We start from the raw sequence: 20,965 nt of genomic DNA, 5'->3' as shown, positions 1-20,965 counted from the left end.
ATAGGTTGTAAACATTTTCTGAAAGACAAGGCTTTGTTTGAGGGAACCTGACAAACTGCCATAAATAACTAACTTTCCTAAGGTCTTAAAAATTCATATTTGTAAGATGTATTTTAAAAGAGCATCTTAAATGAAAGTATTGTAAAATAATGTACATCGTGTAATAATTAACAGAGGAAACTCTGTTATAATAAAAACCACTTACTGCTTGCAATTAAACTCAAAACTTTAAGGAGTTTCACAGTAAGAAAATTATTCATGTGACTCACTGTAGCTTAAGAGAGCAGCTGACTCATTTTAGCTTAGCTCCCTTAGACATGAAATTCTCTTGTTCGTCCTGTATCCCCTTGATATACCAATATTTAGTCTCATTCTTATAATTTTAACTCAAGCAGATTTTCCCGTTTAATCTTTAAAATGAAGTAGAAACTACTTTGAAAAAGAGCATTTCTGGAGTAGGATGGCTTTTACTTTCAAGAAACAGAATTCTGAATAAGCCATAAAAAATATATGCGTGTGTGTGTATATATATATCTATATCCTTATAGATATATATGCCGGTTTTGAACGGTAATGCTTTTTTTCTTTTTTCTATTTGGTTTTGCTTAAGTAATCTGTAAACCAGGTCAAACATAGCAACAGGGTGTGGAAATGTCAGCACAGTTCATAGGGTTATGCGGGTCTGAGCATTGTTATGTTCAGTTCCTGTAATGCTGCTGGTGATAAGACTCTTGAGACAAAAGACAATAATTGATGGAAAGAGGCTTAAATCATTGCTAGAAGAATCAAGGTCCTTGTATCTGTGTACATCGACTCTTCTGGTCTCCTTCCGTCTTGTAAAGCATTTTGTCGTCTTGCATGTTGGCCCCCTACTGCTCTTTGTAATGGATGCAGACCACAAGTGATTCCTTTATGCAGCATACAGGGTGTAATTGTGTCTGTGTGGTGTATTAGTAATTACCAAGCTGAATTCCCATATTGTATCTTTACTGCAGGCATGGAAAAATAGGACATACAACCCTGCAAAACCATTTTCAACCTAGATAGTGAGCCACTTAGAGCTGTATTCCGGGGACAAAGCCTTTTATATGAATACTTTTGAAACAAAATTTTCATTGTTGAGTCATTTGTGCCATGCAGGATAAATTCAGTTTGGGAAGTTATTACCTTTGGTATTATATTATTCATTTCTGACTCTTCAGCAAAGCCTTTGTAATATGAAAAATATTGGCTCTTTTTAACTACTGAAATAAAAAAATTTAATATTGCTAGATGTAATAGTGATATGAGCTATGGTAACTATGCTAGACTATCGTGCAGAAAGAATAATGCACAAATTACTACATATAATAGATTCCGTAACATTTATAAACATGAAATAATATAGGTATTTTAGTAGCATTTTTATCTTAAACAGTTATATTTTATACATAATTTATAGATATTGGCTCAAGCACTGTTAAACTTCAGAAAAAGCTGACAAAAAATTTTGTTACAGTAAACAGATATAAATTAATTATTAATTTCCTTGCTATAAAATTTGCATCCATCCTTTATGTATTATGTAGCTGATATTGATTTGACTGCCTCCGGATCGTTGTGGATTTGAAATGCCTACAGTATTATCTGTAATAGAAGCCAAAATAATGCAAGCAGCTTGTCTTAAACAAGAGAAAGTATTCTTATTGCTTATTCTCAGCATCAAATGCTTACAATGACAGTAAAGAACCATTAAATAGAAGTGCGAAGAAATTAATACGGCCATTTCATTATCGGTAATCAATGCAGTTAGAATTATATTGCAAAGTATTCACTAAGGCATTCAAGATTGTCATTATATTTTCACCTTCATATCTGAAAGTGGCCTGTATATCTTAAAAATGCACTCCCACTTTTATCTGTAGATTTTTTTATTCAAGCAATAATTATTAAATTCCTAGGATATACAAAAATTTATATTGATGCCAGGAGAAACACAAGTTTGGAAGACAATGTCTGTGACCTCACAAAACTTACAATCCAATTAAGGTAGAAAATACATGTGGGAATCAATTGGACAAAACAACATAATGAGAACTATGGAGTATTTAGGGGAAGGCAACGTAGCACAGTGTTGAGGATCATCAGTTCTGGAGGTAGACTGCCTGAGTTCTGAACCCGTCTCCATTGCTTACTAGCTGTAAGTCATTGGGCATATTACTTAGGCTGTCTGTTTCTTATGTCCATCATTTGTAGATAGAGGTTAGTAATACTACTTCTGCTTAGCTGTTATGAGAATTAAATGAATGAACATTTTTATGAAATGCTTAGAACAAGGTCCCACACTTGGTAAGGTTTATGATAATGATGATGATGACAATGATGGCAGTGCTGCTCCTGATACCATGTCATCAAGTAATAAGTGCTAGGAAGAAGTTTAAAAAGTCAGGATAGGCAGCCATGATAGGTAGTCATTTTTAGGCTCAAACAAGTCAAATTCAGAAAGATGGATATGAATTGATAAAAAAGATGTGAGCAAACCTTTCAAAAGACCAATTATGCCAAGAATCACAAGAAAAAAGAAACAAGGGCATGAAAAATATTGGCTTGGTATAAAAAGAATGTTCACGTAAAGACAAAGATATAAGAAAGATGGCAAGGAAAATGGGACGAAGAGACAGGGAAATCAAGCACTCGAAATATCTGATGTGGAATTAGATGTGATACAATCAGCATCAGAAAGACACTCCGTGGTCTCAAGCAGTAAGTTAGCATAATGACAACCAATTCTTAAGAGAGGTTCCACTGGAAAAGACAGAAACAGTTGTGAAAAGTAGAAGTGCCAAAATATTTTACTTTTTATAAGTATGTATAAGTGTGTGTGCTAAAAAAAAGCCTAAAAGCATTCACTATACTTACATTTTTATATCATAGAACAAGTTGCTTTGAAATATGCATATAATTTTAGTTTGCACTAATAAGGTGCACATGCCTTTCTCTGACTGAGGACTGTTATCACATACAACGTGTTAAAGAAGCAAGTTATAGAAGCTTCAGGAGGTTTTTTTGTTTGGTTTGATTGTTGTTTTTCTTTCCTTTTTTTTTTTTTTTTTTGAGATGGTTTCACACCCAATACCCAGGCTGGAGTGCAGTGGTGCAGCCTTGGCTCACTGCAACCTCCACCTCCTGGGCTCGAGATTCTCCTGCCTCATCCTCCCAAGTGGCTGGGACCACAGGCACCTACCACCACACCCAGCAAACTTTTGTATTTTTTATAGAGACAGGATTTTGCCATGTTGCCCAGGCTGGTCCTGAACTGCTGGGCTCAAGTGATCCTCCCACCTCAGCCTCCCAAGTGCTTGGATTACAGGAGTTAGCCACTGTACCTGGCCCAGGAGGTTTATTTTAAACTATATAAGCTTCTTTACATTAAATTGAAAAATAAATCAAACTCTATAAATTTAGAAGTTCCTAATGAAGTATGTGCACTTTTTTTATTTTTAGACAGAGTCTTGCTAGGTTGCCAAGGCTGGTCTCGAACTTCTGGGATCAAGAGATCCTCCTTCCTCAGGACATGTGCACTTTTAACGACCACATAAACAGGTCAGGATTCTGCATACAATACTGTCAAATATGAAAACTATACCCTTACACTTTCACATCCATATAACAAAAGTCTCACCTTTTCATGAGGACAGCAGTGTGGTGCTGGAGGGACACACACACATTTCAGGGTCAGGCAAACCTGGTTTCTGCCACTTTCATAAACTTTGTGATCTTGGGCAATATTCTAAATTTTTACACCATGCTTCAGCTTCTGAAGCAGTAAAATAGGGATAATAAACCTCACTTTTGGTTTTCTTGTAAGAATTAACTTATGTATGTATATAGTCATTAGCACATATGCTCGTACAGCTGTTATTTGTCTTCATGCTGTTCCTTTTTGCATATGTAAATTTAGGCAAAATTTTTAAACTTTCACTGATAGATATATACCACACACTTTGGACACTTAAATCTTTAGTATATTTGGTGCTTACATTTAAATAAAAGTCACATTTTATAAATTACCATATAATACATGTATATTTCTTGTGTAATAACGTTATTAAATTCTTCAGAAATAAAGTCCTCACTACACAGATTTTTAAATTAGGGAAAGGTTAGCAAAAGGAAAACACAAGGAGTCAAAAGTAATTCTATTAAGAACAATCAAAACAGAGTTGAAAAAAATAATAAATGGAACTCTGTCAAATAGAGGGGCTTGCCCAAGTTCTCTTAGTGAACTCTGGTAGATAGTGTTAGGATGTAATTTATTCCCTGGGGTCCCCTTTGAACTACTTCATATCCAAGGAAGAGCAGTTAGGCAATGAGAGAGAAAGTGAGACAATGAGAGAGACGTAGAGAGAGAGGGAAGGGGGTAGGCCGATTGAGATTTCAAAACAATGGAAGTAATTAGCAAGGCTAACACAAGTGTCACTATGCTGCCAGTTTCTTTTCTGACACACAAATAAATAACTGATTTCTTTAAAGTACTAATCAGTCAACAGTGCCTAGTGTGATGATATTGTTAACAGTGAAATATGTATGTCGTGTATTGCTTCTAGGGTGAAACTTTAAGTATCTTTGCGCTGGCTACCTCGGTATTTTGATGGCAATAAGGATACATGCACTTGGAAATAAGCCAGACACACACTAATGTATTACACACGTGGCTTAGTTCCAGGTGAACAGGTGTTTTAAATATTCTACTCACATACACACAATGTATATCGCTGCCGGGAAAGGGATATCATTTTTAATCCGCTGGTGTTTGTTCTGAGCCACACCTTTTCCACACTGTGAAGAATTAGCAAGACAAACTGTGATTTGGGGAGGGATGGCCATCTGAGCCCAACTTTAACTGATAGGTTGTACAACATATTTGTAGTTCTGAACTCTGCACCTGGAGTCTGGTTACTAAGATCAAACTGCTTGCTGACCAGCATAAAAATAAATAGGAAAAGTGTTTTCCACAATTGAGTTCGTACAAATACAACAGATTTTATTTATATTAAAGAAAACTATAGTGAATTATATGATAGCAAATTCTTTTTTTTTTTTTTTTTTTTTTTTTTGAGATGGACTGTCACTCTATCACCTAGGCTGGAGTGTAGTGTAGCGATCTTGGCTCACTGCAACCACCACCCCCCAAGTTCAAGCGATTCTCCTGCCTTGGCCTCCCAAGTAGCTGGGATTACAGGCACCCATCACCATGCTGAGCTGATTTTTTTGTATTTTTACTAGAGACAGGGTTTCGCCATGTTGGCCAGACTGGTCTCAAACTTCTAACCTCAAGTGACTCAACCACTTTGGCCTCCCAAAGTGCAGGGATTATAGGCATGAGACATGAGACACTATGCCCAGCCTGCAAATTTTTATATTATGATTAGGTGAACAAATTTATTTTTCATTAGAAACCACCATTAAGTTTGCAAGCATTGTAACAGAAAACAACTTCACTTTTCTGAGGCTTAAATTACTGTATTTACTGTATTGAAATATTACCTTCTGGAGGGAAAAAGACAAAATCTATCCAAAAGTACATCTAACCAGAAATAATTCTGAAGACTTTCAAATGTTCAGCTTCATACTGTACACACATGCACACACACACACCCCTACATACATTCACATATACATGCAGTTAATGTGAGACTGGCAGTTTCCAGCACAAAACATATAGCTCCCATTTCACTGTGCACAAGTTCTTGTATCAGATCAACAAAACTTTCATTGATTTCTACTAGCCACTTGGCTTCGACAATAATGTAATGTAATGGGCGGTGGGCGGAGGGAGAGTTTCTACCTTCTTTCAGCCACCTGCCTTAACCTCATGCCTCATCTCGGTATAGTCTGGATTCCTTTGACGATTAGTTGATAGTGTGCATTACCTCATGGAAACAGACTTTGAACTATGTTTTGCTTCCTTCTAATGGTACTCTTTCCCCTCATCTTTTAACAGTGATCTTTTAAAAAGAAGTGAGATTCTATTCAGAATGATGATGGTGATGGCTGTCTGAGGCATTTTAAAACTATTAGGTGGTTAATATGTGGTTAATATTATTTATTCAACAGAAAATGGACTTTAAGCCCATGTAAAAAGCCAAGCATCATAATTTAAACTTTTTTTTTTAAGTTATACAACTTTGTTTAGTTTCAGTTTTCCTGAAGTCCAGTTTCCCATCTGAGAGACATGGGTATTGGCCTGGCTGTGGGAAACCTCCAGAGAAAACAGGGAAGCTCCGTGATTGCGGAAGCCGTCAGTGACTGTGGGTGGCATTTTCTCTGCTGAGTCAGGTCCTGCCAGCCCTACCCCAGGCTTCTACTAACAGTGCAGATTTTCTGGCAAGATGCAAAACCCAAGTCTTTGTGGTTCTTGAAGCTCTTCTGCAGTTTCTCCTTTTCCTTGGTACTTTGGGAAATTTTCACTTTAGAAGATCAATCACATCTTGCTCTGTCTTCCTCGTAACTGTTGAAAAAATTGGGAAATTTAACAGTCATTTATTTTATTTTTCCTCTCATCTGGCCTATAAAGTAATATGGTGTTATGTTCATCTTTTTCAACAAACAGGAAAGGGAAGAGATTATGTGCCTATAATTTTAGAAAGAATTTTTATAGGACATACAAGATTTCTCCATGATCCCTCACTTTGCCCAGGGAGAAACAATAGTTTCTCCATAAAAGCATCCATTTTTCTCTTTTCCCCACTCTTATTTCCTCAACCCAAGAGAAAATGTAGTCTTGTAGTTACCAGCCTTTGCATCCCGCATCTGCTCAAGCAAACTGAAAAGAGGCAAGCAGTTGGCTTCCGCATCCTGAAGAGTGTAGGTGCCAAAATAATAAAGTGAACCTTTTTGTTAGTCAAAGAGACTTAAGGTTCTTGCTAGTATTACTCTAATCATCGTAATAAACCTGTGCTTCATTTTACACAGATAGGTACAATCCATATGTTATTGGGAAGGACTTCCTTCCTAGGCTTAGGGATGTTAGGAGGTGAAAAATTTAGCACCCTTTCTTTTCCTTAGGACTTCGACAACCTACACTTCATTTATCTAGTTAGATAGTACCTACATATTGGTGAAGGGCCTTCCCATCTATTTAGTCGATATTATAGCAAAAGCATAGATAATATTGTTCATCAGAAAATGAATTCTGTTACACACACTTCCCTTTATGAAAAAATAAGATTTGTCAGGCATTTCACCAATTTCAGCTGAGAGTAAGTGTTCAGAGGATACACAGACATGGTTTAGGCAATCCTTATTGTTGGACAACCTTGCAGAGGCAGAATAATTCAGTAGCTAAGAGAGAAAATTCTGGAACTCATGCATGGGTTCACAGACTTGGTTCCACCACCCCGAACTTCGTAAACTTTAGCAAGTTTTTGAACCACTATGTGGCTCTTTTACTTCATCTGTAGAATGGCAGTCATTGTCAAGAGTAGCTTGTGAGGATTAAAAAAAAGGCCATGCAAAGCCTCAGGCTCAGTCCCTGGCACATGTGCATGCTTGGTAAACGGTAGGTGTTATTGCTGAGGAATGGATTCAATTAAAATATTAAGAAAATTAATATTTTGTTAGTGATGGAAGACTGGTTTAATTTCCTCTTCGTGCCATAGAAGAGGAAATGTTGTTTTTATAATTACCTAATGAAGAATATGGAAGAAATGATTTTGCAAATGATACTCTTAAGCTCACCACTGAACTAACAAAATCATTTGAGATTTCATAAGTTATGGAAATTTAAATACCTAATTTAAAATCAGCCTTGCAGTACATTTCCACAGGTAATGCCTGAAGTTATTAAAACCATCATGACTACAAAAACAGGCAGCCAGGAGGCCAGGTCTACAGAGTCTGTTCAGAAAAGACTGTCTGGGGCCAGAGGACAGAGTGCCCGTGGGGCTGGCAGCCTCCACTTGGCCTTGCTGAATTAAACAACAGGTGCCAAGCCACTGCCAGCTGTGGACATCAGGATGAACAAAATTGCTGATGGCCTGTAATAAAGCTTTACATTAGATCATAAAGTGCTGAGCCTAGACGATGAGAGACAGTTCGCATAGCAGGGGATCACATGATGTGTTCACTTCATTATTTTTCCCTCTCTCTCTTTCGTACAATCTTCAGATTCTCTCCTTTTCACTCATTTTCATACCTTCCCTCTTTCCCTCCCTCCCTTGCTTTCTCTTTTCTTTCCTCTCTCCCTTCCAGTATCTTTCTATCTATTTATAATCTCTCTGTCTCGTTCTTGGTATTCCTATTTTTAAACATTTTCTAAGTAGAACAGCGGTTACTGGAGGCTGGAAGGGGTTGACGTTACCAGAGGCTGGAAGGGGTTGATGATGGCAGGAATGAGGAGTTGTTGATCAAAGGGTACAACGTTTTGGATAGACAGGGGGAATAGGTTTTGAGAGCTACTGCACAGCAGGGTGGCTGTGGTCAATAATAATGTATTTATATTTCAAAATAAATGAAGTTCAAATGTCTCACCATAAAAAAATAGTAAGAGAGGCCGGGCGTGGTGACTCAGCCTTGTAACCCCAGCACTTTGGGAGGCCAAGGCAGGTGGATCACCTGAGGTCAGCAGTTCTAGGACCAGCCTGGCCAACATGGTGAAACCCTGCCTCTACTAAAAATACAAAAATTAGCCAGGTGTGCTGGCACAGGCCTGTAATCCCAGCACTTGGGGGGCTGAGGTAGGAGAATTGCTTGAACCTGGGAGGCGGAGGTTGCAGTGAGCCGAGATCGCACCATTGCATTGGAGCCTGGGCAACAGAGCAAGGCTTCGTCTCAAAAAATAATAATAATAATAACAACTAAGTAATTGAAGTGATAGATATGTTAATTAGTTAGATTTAATCATGCCACATTGTATACACATATCAAAATGGCACATTATACCATATAAATGTATACAAGTATTGTTTGTTGATTCAAAATAAAATTACTAATAATTTTTTTTAATTATGGGGGAAGGTTCATCATAACACTTAACAAATTCATTAATGAAATTATCTTAACAATTTTGAGAATACAAAATGATCATCAAAATAAAAGTAGAAGAGGCATTTGATAAAATTCAGTTTCTATTCCTGATAAAAATTCTTAGTAGACTAGGAATAGAAAGAAATTTCATTAAGCTTATGAAATATATCAACAAAAAGCCTTCATAATAAGTATATAATGGTGAGACATTTGGCTCATTCCTTTTAAAGTTATAAATGAGATAAAAATGCCCCCATCTCTGCTTTAAGTCATACTGAGGGCCTAGTCAATGGAATAAAATGAGATAAGAAATAAAATGTATATAAATCATACACAAAAAAGTTCTTTCTATACCTTTCCATTTTTCAGTTCTCAGTGCCACTCTAGCTTATATAGCATCACATGAAATCCAAGGTGACAATGCACACCTAAGAATATTATCATCTGTGTAATACATGCAGTCATGGGAAATGAGATTTTGTTAACTAAGAATTGGTCCATGATTTTGGACTGTGGATTCATATATGGATAGCATTCAGAGCATAAGGAAAAATAAAATGAGATGAGTTTGATTTTAATTATTAGTTAATTTAATTTGGAAACATTAACCTGCCCGTAAAATAATAAAGTAATTTAGTTGATATAGGCCTTGATTAGCATGCAGTATCAATAATAGTAGACTTTCCAGAATATTTCTTATGAATTATACTTTATTTGTAATTATTTAGTCTAGAAAGAAGAATCTGTTTGCCATAATGCAATGTATATTAGGTATTTTCAGAATGTATTTGTACATGACTTGTGTCCTCTTCTAACAGTTACACTCAATTCATAATTGCCTACACTAGTGAAAAAAGATCCTTCACATTAGTACTATAAAACAGCAGGAACTCTACAGTATGAGTCTGGGAGACAGCAACCCCCAGTAACAAATGAGCCAGGAGCCAGGGGGCAAGTCCCAGTGGAAAGTTGAGCAGAGGACCCTAACACTGAAATGCTACTGGCACTTTTGATTTCGATCCTAGAAATACTCTGATTATTTTTCTGGTACCAGCTGGAAATAATTATATTATTAGGAAAGCAAATAAAGCCCCCTTCATTAGAAAACTTAAAGTTTGCATTAATTTATGAAATTCCCAGGGCCCAGTACTCTGCCAGGTCCTAAGGATACCCAGATACAAGGTACAGACTTGCCCTCAAGGAGCGCAGCCTTGCATGGAACAGAGGCAGGCACACAGTGGCATTGCAGCATGCAGAACTATGACAGGACTGCAGGGAGGATGCGTTTAAACAAAGAACGCCCCTGGAATGATGTCCATGTGTTTGGTAAATGCAGCAGAAGCCTTGAGAAACTGCCTGAGAATTTTGAAGCACATTTATTTTTAAGCACCTGAAGCTCTTATCAAACAGTCCTATCAAACTTTCTTTCATCAGACACCTACCCAATTCAACTGAACGTAATATCCACCACTTACTACAAAATCACATATTAGGTGAATGGTAGTGAGATAACAGCTACAAAGGATAAATGGATTGGATTCTTTCCTTCTCTACAAGTAATTTATAATGTGATAAGAAATATAAGACATAGAAACTCGTTTGCAGGAAAAAAAACAATTATTTGCATTTTAAGTCTACTGTTAGGCATTTTGGAAATTTGGTCTATGAGATTTTCTTAATGCATGATGTAGTTGTGGGTTGATAGAGGATTGTTCTCTGACCAATGGACAGCATCCTATAAATCTAACAACTTCTACTTCCGGGTCAACTTTTGAACCGCAAGGAGTCTTTTCCCCAGAACTCTGACTTCCAGTTGGCCTTTCTGCCTCTTGCTCTCTAGGGAGTACATTCTGCTTTCCTGTCCTTATGCCAGGTCTGACGAAGCCCCAGGATGTCTGTCTACTGGCTGAACTGGCCCCAGATCAGCAACTGGCCCCTGACCAGCAACCATCTACCCATTATACCTTTCATCCGCTCTGTTAAGCAGAAGGTTTGCCAGTATATTAACCAATAAAATGAAAACACTAATAATACTGCATTATCCAAGTCCCAGGAGAGATTTACATAGAAAGGGACAAGTAATATACGAGTAAGACTAGAGACCAAGACTGCTCACCTTTTACAGACCTGGCAAACAGGACTCAAAGGCAAGAGAGGTTTGGTATTCAAGGGGGATCGTTTGGATTCTTAGCCACTAGCTTTTGCTTAATCAGCCTGAGCCTCTCTATTATACATCATCAGGCTGTCATTATTCCCCTATAGGACACCTATCCAGAAAAAGTTAACCAATTTGTAGCAACATTCTACCATCAGATACCCTACTAATTGCCAAGGATAGAAAGTTCTCAGGAGACTTCCTGTCTGCAAGAATCTTATAATCTAGAAAATAATATAAAAGCAAGAAATCAGATAACAACAATATGAAATAAATGTTAATTACATAGTTCTAAGGAGTATAAAAGAGACATTAATTCTATTAACTCTCTCTTCCACATGTTTTTTTTTCTAATTTAAGTTTATGTACGAGGATTGGGGATGATGGGGTTAAGGGAAGTGTGTTACTGGGGTAGAAGCAGCATGTATGTCCAGCATGTATACAAACCTAGTAAGTGCCCTCTATGTGTTTTCAGATTTCATTGTAATTCCGTTTTAAATAAGAACCTCTATTGCTACAGCCTTGAATTCTGTTACTCTTTTATCAACAACAACAATATTTATTGAATGTCATCCATGTGCTGGGCACACTCAAGTTGCTGTGGATACGGAGGTGAAAAAGACAAAGATTCTTCTCTCACAGAGCTTTGTTCTAATACATTGAGACTCTTCTCTCCCGAGGCAGCCACAAGCGGCTGTGACTTAACGTATTCTGTTCCCACAATCCTAGTGATGCTCTGCACTCCTGATACTTCACTTCTCTCACACATATTGGAACAATATGGGTAGTAAGCAGTATGTGTTAACAGTTGTCAATGGCAGTCTCTGGGATGGTGTATCACAAGCTCAGGCAAAACCCTCAATTAGCATCTAAGCGAGTCTTCACAGGGCATATTAACTGGGGTGAAAGAATACAAGAGACCCTCCCTGCTCATTGTTGTCAGATCACTACAGAATAACCAAAACCAAAATGAAAATTTTCAAGAGTGAATAGCTTATAGCCACTCCTTGAAGAGCAGGCTGATTTATTAGGGAAAAGGAGAAATCAATTAAAAAAAGATTTGAGGGCCGGGCGCAGTGGCTTACGCCTGTAATCCCAGCACTTTGGGAGGCCGAGGCCGGTGGATCATGAGGTCAAGAGATCGAGACCATCCTGGTCAACATGGCAAAACCCCGTCTCTACTAAAAATACAAAAAATTAGCTGGGCACGGTGGCACGTGCCTGTAATCCCAGCTACTTGGGAGGCTGAGGCAGGAGAATTGCCTGAACCCAGGAGGCAGAGGTTGCGGTGAGCCGAGATCGTGCCATTGCACTCCAGTCTGGGTAACAAGAGCTAAACTCCATCTCACAAAAAAAAAAAAAAAAAAAGATTTGAATATCAGGTGTTATGTGGGAAGGAGTTGAGGATACCATAAATGAAATCTGTGTTCACAATTTAGAATTGGTCCTTGAAAATTGTCTCTGCCTGCCATTTAAGAAATTGAAGAATAGAAAATAACTTGCGGTATTTTTGGTGCTATCCCATATTGAAAACTATTATCGGTGATGTTGGTCCTGAGATGTAAGACATGAAAACCACAACATCGAGAATGTTCCCCATCAGGACAAGGGCCAGCCCAGGAGAAAAGTAGGCCAGGGTCAAGCCCATTAGATCTCTTTACCTCTCTTCAACCTGACAGAGACAGGAATTAAAGGAAACAATTCAATCTTCATTTCTGGAGTCCCTGACTGGCTCAGAAACGAGGATTTTGATATCGTAAATTCTCGGGTATGATCAAAGTTATCATGACACAAGTCAATCAGTTGCCAACCTCAAGTCTCTATTTTGCGGTGCCTTATAGAAAGTTCTATGTATACGATGCTTTTCTGATAAGCTGGTAATAAACTAGAGCTCCCAACTAACAGATTCTTTAAAGTGCAAGGGTAACATCCTTGTTTCTGAGGGGAGACGTAGAAATAGAGAAGACAATGCACAAAGGTGTTGATTGCAGTAAGTTTGCTTCTCAAATGTATGTGTCCTCCTGGTGGTAACAGAGCAGCAGCAGCCACAGATGGCTGGGGAGCCCATCACGCTCCAGACTCTGAGCAGGTCTAAACACAGAAAAATCCCAGCATTTGTGACCCAGATACAGTAGTCTGTGTCCCCTCCTCCATTCCCTCAGCTCCCACAGGGATGTCCTGTGCAGCAATAGTGAAGTCATTCCAGCGACTGCTTTAACCTACCAGAACTTGTACTCCTTACATTTTGAAGTAACAGTCTTATTAAAACAAATAAATGGTACTGTCACCCTGCAAGACCACCCAACTCATTTCAATTAGTCTGTCACTGCTAGAAAGTCTGGCTGTCAAGTTTGTTTGCTTATTCATTTATCCTGTGAACCGTAACTGAGAATCTTGGTTAAGCCCACACATAAACGAGTCCTATGTTGGGGACCAGAGATGCCCATTTTTTACGGAACTCACTACCTGGTGGTGAAGCAGACATATTAAAAGATAAATTACAATATAACATATTACATATAAAATAACAAAAAGGTCAAGGACAGTACAAAGGTACGAGAAAGGAGTTCCTGAGTGCCTTCTAGAAGAGTTAGGAAAAAACTTCACCAAGTAAGTGAGGGTATTAGGTAATAGGGTGTCTTATGACAATTAAGATTTGTGTAACTGAGAGGAGGAGTAAATGAGGATATTCTAGCAAGGACGGAATGGCATATGTCAAAGCAGTGTTTTTAAAGGATTGAGCTGACTTGGCAAATGACATGAATTTCCCCCCTTGGCCAAAACCCAGTGATATAGTTTGGCTGTGTCCCCACCCAAATCTCACCTTGAATTGTTATAATCCCCACTTGACTTGAGAGGGACCCAGTGGGAGGTAATTAAATCATGGGGATGGATCGTCCCCATGCTGTTCTCAAGATAGTGAATAAGTCTCATGAGATGTGATGGTTTTATACATGGGGGTTCCCCTGCACAAGCTCTTTTGCCAGTCGCCACGTAGGACATGCCTTTACTTCTCCTCTGCCTTCCACCATGATTGTGAGGCCTCCCCAGCCATGTGGAACTTTGAGGCCATTAAACCTATTCTTTATAAATTATTCAATCTTAGTATGTCTTTATTAGCAGTGTGAGAACGAGCTAATACACACAGCATGCTAAAGACAAGAGGAAATGAGCCTAGAGGCAGGTGGAGGGTTTGTAAGGAGAACAGCCGTACAATTAGATGTGCATTTTAATTAGACCCTGCCAGAAGTACGAAGGAAGATTGACTGGAAGGTGGGAGTCCGAAAACAAACAGACAAAGCACAGGAGACCAATTCGAAAAGGTAATGATAGGTGAGTCAAGAAATGATGGAATCAGGGGTGATTTCTGGGTTTTCAGCTTGAACAAGTAGGTTGTGACATTTGCCAGGAAGGGAAAGATGGGAGAGGAGTGTGAAAGAAGGAATAGGCTGGAATCCAGAGAATAAATAGGAAAAGAAATGATATAGTAGAAGAGATCGTGGGAAATCCTGTAGAAATGAGGAAATGTGGTGACTGCAAAAGATAGTTCTGAAGTGACTGGTGAATGCAAAGATGTAGGGTGTAAGCGACTCTCGTTTCAAATGACTAATCACACATAGACTCAAAGTGAATAAAAAGGCATTTACAACTAGAAAATAAAAATAATGATTTGACCTTACTTTGATGACCCAGGATAACATCTACATCTTTTGTTAAAATAAGTCATTAATGGTTTATAAAAGAGGCTCCAACATGTTATTTGCAAAGCGTCAGTGCCTCAAGATTCAGCCTTTTTGTCCCTGTAACCCATTTGCAAGTAAAATGGTCTAAAAAAGGTTAGTATTTAAAGTTACAATTATTACACATTTTATACTTTCAAAAACCTGCTCTCTGATCTTTATTAGTTTATTCCTTTCCTCTCTCAACTTTTGTTTAATTTATAGTCTGCCTCGTCTTTTCCTTCCTTAAGAAATCACTAACATTGCCCATTCTTCAAAACAACCAACAAGTTCATTCTTTGCATTCCAGCCTTTCTTGACTTTTTTTTTCTTTTTTTGAGACGGAGTCTCGCTCTGTTGCCCAGCTAGAGTGCAGTGGCGTGATCTCAGCTAGCTACAACCTTCACCTCCCAGATTCAAGCAATTCTCCTGCCTCAGCCTCCTGAGTAGCTAGGATTACAGGCACACACCACCACGCCCAGCTAATTTTTGTATTTTTAGTAGAGACAGGGTTTCACCATGTTGGTCAGGCTGGTCTTGAACTCCTGACCTTGTGATCCACCCTCCTCAGGCTCTCAAAGTGGTGGGATTACAGGTGTGAGCCACTACACCCTGCCAGCCTTTCTTTTCTTAACTTTCATTATAATGATGATTAGGATAGGCCAAACACGGTGGTTCATGCTTGTAATCCCAGCACTTTAGGAGGCTGAGGTGGGTGGATTAAATGAGGTCAAGAGTTCAAGACCAGCCTGGACAACATGATGAGACCCCCATCTCTGCCAAAAAATCCAAAAATTAGCCAGGCATGATGGCACACACCTGTAATTCCAGCTACTTGGGGGGCTGTGGTGGGAAGATCATTTGAACCCAGGAGGCAGAGGTTGCAGTGAGCTGAAATGGCAACACACTTCACTCCAGCCTGAGTGACAGAGTGAGACTCCGCCTAACAAAAAATGTGTGTGTATGTGTGTGAGTGTGTGTGTGTGTTTGTGTGTATAGGGTTAACCGCATATACTATCATGCATTTCAATCATTATATATTGAATGTTCTCTCTTTAGTATTTCACTTCACATTTCTGCTGGATTGAGGATCTCAGGGAGTGTTTCACAACTAATGTGTGCCAGACTTCCCCATCTCAGCCCTGTTCTAGGCCAACTCATGATGCATGCCCTGTCTGGGTTCCAAGAGAGGTTTGGTGGAAGAATCCTTATAAACACCATATCCTTGATCTGTCCTGAGGAAGCCTGAATCATCTGATTGGCCCCAGAGTCACCCTGATTTTCCATGAATTCCCGCAGGCAAAGGTTGGCCCAGAATAAGACCAATGTAAAAGCCCAGGAGAATAGCGGAGCAGTAGACTAGCATCCAGGAATGGGGGGAAATGATGAACTTTGCCCAAGAACTGGAAAGCATGCTTAATTCAGATTTATAGTATCTGACTCACATTCACAGATTTCCCTGTGCTCTTTCCTGCAAAGGTTTTGTTTTTCTTCTTCTAACCTTTACCTTCTGCCTAAAATATCACTCCCTTTTTTCTCTTTCCATGCTGAAAATTTTGTGCCCTCTTTCAGTTACCCTTTTGATCGCTGAGATTGTATGCTTATGACTTTCTGGCATTAAAGATTTCATTGACTGCTCAGTTTTTCTGATGGTCTCTATTTAGACCAGTACCCCCAAAATTTAAGCGTTCAATAATGTAAAACTTGTGAGTTATAATGTTTCGCACATAGTGTAAATCATACATAGCCTACATTGCACTGCTTTCTACCTTAAAAACTGTACATTTAAAAAATGGTAAATTTGTGAGTTAAGAATAAAACACTGAGTTTTAACATAGTATGAAATGGTAATATGAAATGGCCAAAAAAAAAAATTGCAGTTGCAAAATACTGCAATGAGACTACTCTTCCTCCCTGTAATATTTGAACATTCTTCTCTGTTCTGTTCATCTATTCATTTTGAAATGAATGCTGCAACTATCTAGTAAGCTCTGACCACTTGCCAGGCCTTGTGCTCTGTTCTGGTGATAGGAGATGACTAATAAACTATTCCTAACCTCCACTAGCTCATGGTAGCAAGAAGAAAAACATATAAACAAATCATCTTTATCGTATGTTCAGAAAAATCGTCTTAGCATCCAGAGGACCACAGGCAACATCTGGCACATAGTAGCAGTTAGTAAATACATATCAAGGGGTCTGGATCCTATTACGGTCTTTGCCTCTAGTCAGCCAGACAGCCTCGGTCAAGTCAAGAAATCTCCACATACATTAACACTGAAGTGGAAATGTGTGTTCCACTCATATTCATTCAGCTAGCATTTATTAAGCACCTACAGTGAGTCAGACTGCTCTATGGTGAAACTTTCAAGTGGGTAAAGCAAAGTGCTTTTTGTTAAGGACATCTCAATCTAGCAGAGGGAGACAAACACATAAATGATCAATAATGTGTGATTAAGACTATAATGGAAAAATGTGTAGAGTAAAATGAGTGCATGAATGAAGGAGAAACTGATTCAGCTCAGATGATCAGAGAAGTCTAAAGAGAGGAGACAATGTGTCAGCTGCCGTTTGAAGGAGGAACAGATACTGGCGGGCTCATTCCTGAAGGAGAGCCCAGCTTGAGCAGGGATGCAGAAGGAAGCATGCAGCTTGTGTGCACCATTCTTGCTCACCCACTGTGGGCATGAGGAAGGGCCAGATGATGCTCGGTGGCCTCATCCAACCTACAGTATCAATAATTAGCACCATTTGAATGTTTATGTGAAATAATTTGAGTCCCTTAGGAGACTGTTGGTGGATGTTCCCTTGTGTTCAGTACATGAAAAGTCTTTTAAGTCTTTAATTTGTGTGTCTTTTATTTCCATTATTTGAAGATGAAAATGATTCAGCAACAAAAAAATTCAACTCCAATATTAAGATTATCTTTTGAGGAACATGTAAAATAAAAATAATGACAATCTCCAACTCTCTCCACCCCTTCCCCAGTAGAAGTTGATATCTGGTTAGAATGAGCATTAATAAATAATCTAGAGGAATACAGTACTGTATAGTTTTATATTTTCAACTTTTCATTAAAATTTTTACCTCAAGTAAATAATTTTTGGTAAAATCTAATTTTTTGTACTCTGTATTGGATATGATTTTCTTGTCTAATTAAAGTCTACCTGCTGATCATACTAAATTTAATATATTAATGTGTCTTTTCATTTCTAGAATAAGAACAAAGAAAAGAGACTATGTTACTACAGGGAGAAATAGTATAGACAATGCTTACAGTTTTATTAAAACCTGTGGAGAAATTTCTTGACATCTAATTGTCCCCCATCCTAAGGCAAAAAAAATACAACATTATAGGTCAGGTCAGAGCTTTTGGGTTTTAAATTTGTATTGGCTGCTTTCCTAACAAGTAAGTGCATAAAACACTATCTGGCACATAGTAGGTTTTCAATAATCATTTGCCGAATAAATTTTAAATGAAGTAAATCACTAGGCACAGCCCTCAAGGTAGCCACTCTGCAGATAATAAAGGGTCAGGAAGTAGCAGCAACATGAGTACTAGCACACCAATACGGAAACACATTTAGGAAATATTCTTAGAAACTCCATTTATAGGCAGCATTCATTTCAACTGCACTTTCTATTCCCACGTGAATTTACTACTTCCTAATGATTATTCACCTTGTTAAGAGTAGATACTTATCTTCATAAAGCTGTGAACGACAAGCACAAAATGATTTAGGATCAGAGGAGAAGAAACTACCTTTTCTAAGCTGATGTTGGTTTTTTTCTTGGCTTTTGTGTAAGCATGACATTCATGCAACTAATAGTAATAATTCCTGCATATGTTCTTGACACATCAGCCCTCTGAAGTAAAGATCACACTACTTAATGCAAGAAAGTGTGATTACTTGGATTTTTAACAAAGGTTAATTGGAGTAATTTGGGGGTTTCTCCAGGTTTTTCTGCCTGTAAAATGGCCAGGAACAGGCAAAGGATGATGATGGCGATATACATCCTTGAGGACTGATTTTGCAGACATGTAAAGAAACTGAGTGCTTGAAAGCTTTTAGTCTGTGATGGTGGTTCTCTGAAAAAAAGCTGAATTCTACTTAAATAGCATTAATATAAAAATACAGCTTCATATAATTAAAAAGATCAATAATTTAGTTATTTGTTTTTACTAATAGATCATTTTTGAAAGAATAGAAGGAAAAAACTTTTGTAAATAACAAAATAGTATTTAAGAAAGGAAAAATAAGTTTTAATCACTGCCTAGGAAAAGGATTTTCTAGTTGATAACATAATGCCTAAAACAAGAAATGAGAGCTCCATGTGGCATTCTTTTTCATTTATATTCCTTTCAGTAACGAAATAGAATCTGTTCCCCTAATGAAATTCTATTTCATTAGAATTTTTGAAGCACCTGTCACCTATCATCATCAGTTTGTACATATTTCAAGTTTTTCCAGTGAGTAAATGTAATAATGCAGGGTCCATATGTCCACATGTCTGGGAGGAAAGATTCCACGTGGTTTTTGGATTACCTGTCTGGACTCTTTTTCCCATTTATTGCTTGGAATATGTCACCTTCTGTCAATCTAATTACTCCTCTAGGAAACGGCTGTTCTCAGCTCACAGTATGACAATCGCTGTCTTGTGAAAATCTCCCAGAAGCCTCTGTAGTTGATAGATCTACCTCAGCAGTGTCACTCTGACGTGGAAAGCTGACTTCAGTATACAGGCTTACTCAAGATTTACTTGAGTTCTCCGAGGAAAGAGTCTCTTTACATACGAAACGAGAGAAGCTGGTGGTTTTAGGTCTCTTGCCTTATCTTGACATACGTGAATCTTTTCAAACCGTAGTCAGTCAGCTGAGAGACAATATATACATCTAGGACTTCTAGCCCCTGTAAAAGAATAACAACTGAAGTACCTACGTTACCTGACTAGTGGCACTTGTAAAAGATCAGAGAAGCTTTCAAAGGCCAACAGCAGAGATTCTGATTTTGCTAGAAAAGGTCCTGAAGGATTAATGCTTATTTATCCATTTAGTCAGCCCTTTAGTTCATATCAACTATTCATTATTGTGGTAAAGACAGACTTGGCTGAATCTAACAGAAATTCTTTTGTTATCATTAAACAGCTGTAGATTTTTAATATAATAAAGATAAAACTGCTCTTATAGTTCCACATTCACACTATGGTATTCAAGTTTGTGCCATCACTTCCATTTTCAGAGCTTTATAATTCCACCATAATCATTTGTTCTTGGCAGAAATGTGTTATACAGGCACTCAGCTGAGGATAATATTTTTGAACAATTTTTTCAGTGTTCTTTCTGGTTATGTGATTATGGGAATTTGGAACTCAATATTAATTTGCTCTTCAGTTTTGTGTTTGTATATCTCAAAATGCTCTTTTTTAAATAACACAATTTAACTTGAATCATTACTTAGATTTGGGCGATATTCATAGCAAGATAATGCAGTCAGATACAGAAGAATGTATTGGGAGAAAATGAGCCACGTTTTTCCTTCTCCTCATCACTGCCATTTCCTTTGTGACTTCATGCCACCTGCCTTGTTTGTTTAATAGTTTATATAACTCTTCAGGTACAAAGTGAGCTGCTGACCTAATTTTTTTTATTCATAAACAACTGATGTGTTTTATGGACCAATATGCATTCCAACTCTTGGCTAAAATTTGACATCTAAGAAAATCAGTATTTTAGTTCTATTTTCATACTTGAAATTTTCCCTCAACCTAATTTTTTAAAATTTCTGGTTCATTTATTTCAGTGTCCAATTTACTACTATAGTTACGTGAGTGAGAGAGATCTAGTCTGCACCCATCACTTCACAAGTGTGAGGAAACAGGCAGGGGAAGGGTGGGCTCCACACTGTCTCCAGACAGGAGGCAAACAGTCATCGTCTGACCTTGGGCCATCATGCTTGGCCACGTGGGTTTGAGACCTGGCATAGGTTTACCAAAACTCTTCATGGAAGACTTGTGAGAGATAATGGGTTAATATTTGTGGAGATCTTTCAACAAAGTGTAATTGATGTTTGAATTTTTATAAACC

General features: G+C 38.0%; 1 protein-coding gene and 1 long non-coding RNA gene across 26 annotated transcripts in view; one reads left to right on the top strand and one right to left on the bottom strand.

Moving 5' to 3' along the window:
• Positions 1 to 20,965, top strand: part of MEF2C (myocyte enhancer factor 2C) — a 182,014-nt gene that overhangs the window by 115,722 nt on the left and 45,327 nt on the right. The window lies entirely within an intron of this gene.
• Positions 5,194 to 20,965, bottom strand: part of LOC135274880 (uncharacterized) — a 69,509-nt gene continuing 53,737 nt past the window's right edge. Inside the window, exon 3 of the long non-coding RNA XR_010342609.1 lies at positions 5,194 to 6,490. This is a non-coding gene — a long non-coding RNA (uncharacterized LOC135274880). The remainder of the gene's footprint in view (positions 6,491 to 20,965) is intronic.

This window comes from Aotus nancymaae, unplaced genomic scaffold, assembly GCF_030222135.1.
Source record: "Aotus nancymaae isolate 86718 unplaced genomic scaffold, 86718_ANA_hifiasm-v0.15.2.pri h1tg000014l, whole genome shotgun sequence".
NCBI lineage: Eukaryota > Metazoa > Chordata > Mammalia > Primates > Aotidae > Aotus > Aotus nancymaae.
This window is presented reverse-complemented; position numbering and strand designations above follow the sequence as displayed.